Below are 4784 nucleotides of genomic sequence, written 5' to 3'. Positions count from 1 at the left end.
TTTCTTGGCAAGGATGGGGAAAAGGGGTGACCATTGTTGCCATGGTCACTCTTTCCCCCGTGTTTCAGGTGTTCGGGGGCAGAGGCAACCTGAAGCTTTTTATTCACTGGGCACAATGTAGAAACTTGTTCACCATTTAGAGTAGGAGATCAGGAGTAAAAAGATACGTTAGTGAGTTCCAGGAGTTCCAGGTGGCTATTTTGAGGCCCCCAAAGTCCCAGTTCTGTTTTCACGGGCAAAGCTGGGAGACTTGAGTTTGTTTCCTTACTGTCGTAGGTGGGCTTGGCAGACAGCACAGGATGCAGCATTTGGGACACACTTAACAATAAAAGTATAATTTCTTGTTTATTTATAGCTTAACCATGGCCGAGTAGGTATTTTTATTTCCTAAATTTGGCAACACACTGTTGTTGAAGTGTGCTGTTTTTGTTCCTTAGTTCTGATCAAGCCAAAAATCTGCACCTGCAAGTCTTCAAAAGGCCCTGCATCAGCTGATAATCTACCTGCTCCATGGCCCAGAATGAACTGTATGCTGAAAAGAAACATACTTTCCCTCTTTCGACTATTCCATGGCTTCTGTTCTTCTGTTTAGGACCAGAACATTTGAGTCTGCCTGCTTGCCAAGAATAGCTCTTTCTCAATAACTTCACTCAGGAGAGAGGCTGTAGTGAAACCTGTGGATCTCATAGACAAACACATCGGGGCCCAAGAGAGAATTATGATATATATATATATATATATATATATATATATATATATATATTATATATATCACTTCTGAGCCTAACAGTACTGCATTTTTCATTTGTCTGTGTGAAACTGAATTTCTTTAAAAATTTCTAAATACATTATTGTTATTTCTATGCAGAAAAACTGGACAAGAAGCCTATAGTCTATGTAGTTTCATGATCTACACTGAGAGGAAAATGACTGAGATGAGTTTATGTTGTCTTGAGACAGTGGTTCTCAACCTTCCTAATGCTGTGACCCTTTAACACAGTTCCTCATGCTGTGGTGACTTCTATCCACAGAATTATCTCATTGCTACTTCATAACTGTATTTTTGCTATTGTTATAAATCATACTATAAATATCTGATATGCAGGATATCTGGTACATGACCCCTGTGAAAGGTTTTTTTGATCCCAAAGGGCGCTGTGACCCACAGATTAAGAACCACTGTCTTAGGGTTTTGGCAGAAGCATTCTTGGATGTGAGGTCTCAGCTAAGAGTGCTTGCTTCGGTCCATTTGGAAGTCCATGAACCATGAAGGTGACAGTTGCTTCTGTGTCTTAGCTCAACTAATGCCCTTGGATGCTCTGTGAAGCTGCTCTTGCTTTGACTGGGACTTGCTCCTCTTGGCTATATACTCAGCTCTAGTGTAAGCAGTGTTTTGCTCAGAGAAAGTGTCAGGGCCCTCTGGCAGTCATTCTGCCTTGGTCCTATATTTGTCATCATTTTCTTTCACTCTGAGTAATGTCCTCTTAACATGGCTAAATGCTGCACAAGTGTGCTGGTGATGACGCTTAAATCCTAAATCTGAAGTGTCTTCCTTTCCCCCTTCACTTTGGAAGGATACATTTCCAGGTTGAGGGTTGTTTCCCTGAACGCATTATAAAGATGGTGTGTCATCTTCCAGCTGGTCTTGTATCTAGTGATGTCATTTTATAAAGATGGTGTGCCATTGTCTTCCAGCTGGTCTTGTATCTGGTGATGACATTTTATAAAGATGGTGTGTCATCTTCCAGTTGGTCTTGTATCTAGTGATGTCATTTTATAAAGATGGTGTGCCATTGTCTTCCAGCTGGTCTTGTATCTAGTGATGTCTTAGTGATTTAAGCAAATTACTTGTCTATGTCTCAAAAAAAAAAAAAAACAAACAAAAACAAAAACAAAAAAAACTATGGATGTTGATAGAAGAAGCCCTTGCTCTTGACCTCTGGCCCAAGTGTACACACGTGTGCATTCACACCTATGTACTCAAACAGCCAAACACACAAAAAGGAGTATATTTCACACCTTTGAGAAACTGAATTTGTAGTTTCTAGTATATCATTAGATAGGGGCTATCAAGAAAATTTGATTTTTTAAGTCTGTTTTAGACCTGTCAACTGAGAATGATTTTTAGGTCTTTCTTTCTTTCTTTCTTCCTTTCTTTCTTTCTTTCTTTCTTTCTTTCTTTCTTCCTTTCTTCCTATTTTGTGTGGTATATGTGTGCATGTATACACACAGGTATATGTGTGTATATGTGTGTGTGTATGTGTGTGTGTGTGCGCGAGTGTGTGTATGTAAAATCCAGAGGTCAGTGCAGAGTGTCTTTAATCCCTTTCCATTTCATTTTTGAGACAAGCTTTGTTCTTGAGCCTGAAAATTACAAATTTGGCTAGACTGGCTCCCTGTCTTCCCAGCACAGGTGATGTATATATCATGCCTGGCTTTTTATACGGGTTGCAGGAGATTCAAACTCAGGTCCTCATGCTTGTGTGGCAGGTTCTTTACTGACTGAGCCATACCGTCACCCCCATGGTTTCATATTTTTAAAATGTTGCCATCCTCCCCAAATCAAAGCAAGACAACAGAATGAAAAGAACACAAGGTAGAAATTTGATGCTTCCCACAGAGCCTAATATGTTTGCTTTTTACAAGACAGGTAGTCGATCCTGACACCGAAGACTGGGTGTCTAGGGAGGCCTCTGCCATGGTAGAACTGTGACTCACGTGCTTATTTCTCTCCTGGCTTGGGTTAGAAGGAGGCGAGACTGAGGGCACTGCCCACTTTAACCTGTGGAGAGCCTTCTCTTGTACAGAGATTCAGAGGCCATTGTGTGTACTGTGATGGAGGGAGTACTGCTTTCCTCTGTACAATGTGGCCTGGGAGCGTGTATTGTTTTCCCTGGGGGTGTGCTGGAGAGGGGACCATTTCCCCAGCTGAGAAGAGTAAGCCTGTGTGGAGCCATCCCTGCTAAGGCAGAGGGTGAAGACCAACACAGTCAAAGAAGCAGGTTCTTCCCTTCTTTTTCTGCCATGTGTCCCCTGGACAAGACCTGCGTTAAGAAGGAGCCAGCATGTGCCATTCTCCTGCTGGGTGATCCCTGGGTCCTCTCGCAGCCCCTTCCCCATGGTGGCATGTTTTATGTTAGGTATTGGTCACGAGCAATGCTGTTCATTATCCGCCTGGCTTTCAGGCCGTCTGTCAGCCTTCCTATGGCAATAAATAAGTGCCGTAGATCTCTGGAGATCGAAAGTCTTCTCCTTTTGTGTAATGGTCTGGTGAAAGGGGGGTAAAATACAGCTCTCTCCTGACCCTCCTTTATCATCCTGCTGTTCCATATTTAAGTTCTATTATCTGGAAGTCATTCTTCTCGGCGATCATTTGAAAGAAAGTTGCTCACAAAGGCATCAAGCAGAGGGGACAACTCACATAGAATCAAAATGGGAGAGAGCCTGAATTCTAGGTTAAATCACCAGTCTGTCCCTGGAAACTGAGGTGTGCAGATAAGAATGCAAACAGAAAACAGAGAGTAAACACACAGGGTGTACAGTGGGTAATGGATATTGAGGGATGATCCTGCCATGCATGCTAAACAGATATTTTTATGAGTTCAAATTTAATTAGCATCTGGAAATTAACAAGGCTAGAAAGAAGGGCAATGTGGTTTTAAGTGGTAGCGATGGATAGGTACTGTTTGGAGCATATAGATAAATGGAGATTTAATTTGTAATGCATAATGAGCCAGGTGCCTATAAAACAATTTGTTTTTGAAGTTGTGATCACAGAACAAAACAACGGAACTATCCAAGGTCAGGCAATTCCGTTATGGCTGCTTTTCTTTGGTTAAATGCTAAAATCGACTTTGTAAAGTGGATTTTGATTTATATTGCTGCAAGTGGGTAATGTTATTTTTGTGGTATCCTTGTTTCTTTAAATGGGGAGGGGGTAACAATAATGTCTTGGGTCTTACACCTTTTGGACATTGGCCTGGAGTGTGTATGTGTTGAGCCACAGTGGGCTCCTGGAAAAATGGGTTTATTTGCTGGCTCTCTCTCCTTCTCCCTTCCTTCCTGTTCTTTCTTGATGGAGGCCTTAGTATGCATCCCAGGCTGATGCAGCTCATGAGCCGCCTTCCTTAGACTCCTGGGTACCGGGATGGCAGGCATGCACCACTATGCCTGAGCGAATCCTCTGTTCTGGTACATTTGCTTATTTATAGCATTTGGGGTTTGGTGAAGGGTGTGCTAAGTGAACTTGAGTCAGAGAGTTAAAAAAAAAAAGAGGCTCAATTTGGTTTTGAATATTAATTTCTGTTATTTCTTAGTTAAAACTGCACAGATCATTCTAAGTTATAAGTTGAGCATCTCAAACGGTGATGATGGAGGGCTGCTTTCAGAATCTGTGGCAGCCAAACAATGTGTGGGTTACAACTGAAGGGCATTCCATCAGTGGAGCTGTTCTGAGATCAGTCCTTATGCTGAGTGCGGTGTGTGTGTGTGTGAGTATGTGTGAGTGTGTGCGTGTGAATCTATGTGAGTTTGTCTCTCTCTCTGTGTGTCTGTGTGTGTGTGAGTGTGTGTGAGTGTGTATCTGTGTGTGTATCTATTTGTGTGTGTCTGTGTGTGTGTGTGAGTGTGTATATCTGTGTGTGTATCTATGTGTGTGTGTCTGTGAGTGTGTATGTGTGTGTGTCTGTGTGTGTATCTGTGTGTATCTATGTGTGTGTGTCTGTGTGTGTGAGTGACTGTGTATATCTGTGTGTATATCTATGTGTGTGTGTCTGTAAGTTTGT

The sequence above is a fragment of the Micromys minutus genome, assembly GCF_963924665.1.
Source record: "Micromys minutus genome assembly, chromosome: 1".
NCBI lineage: Eukaryota > Metazoa > Chordata > Mammalia > Rodentia > Muridae > Micromys > Micromys minutus.
Note: the sequence above shows the minus strand (reverse complement) of the source record.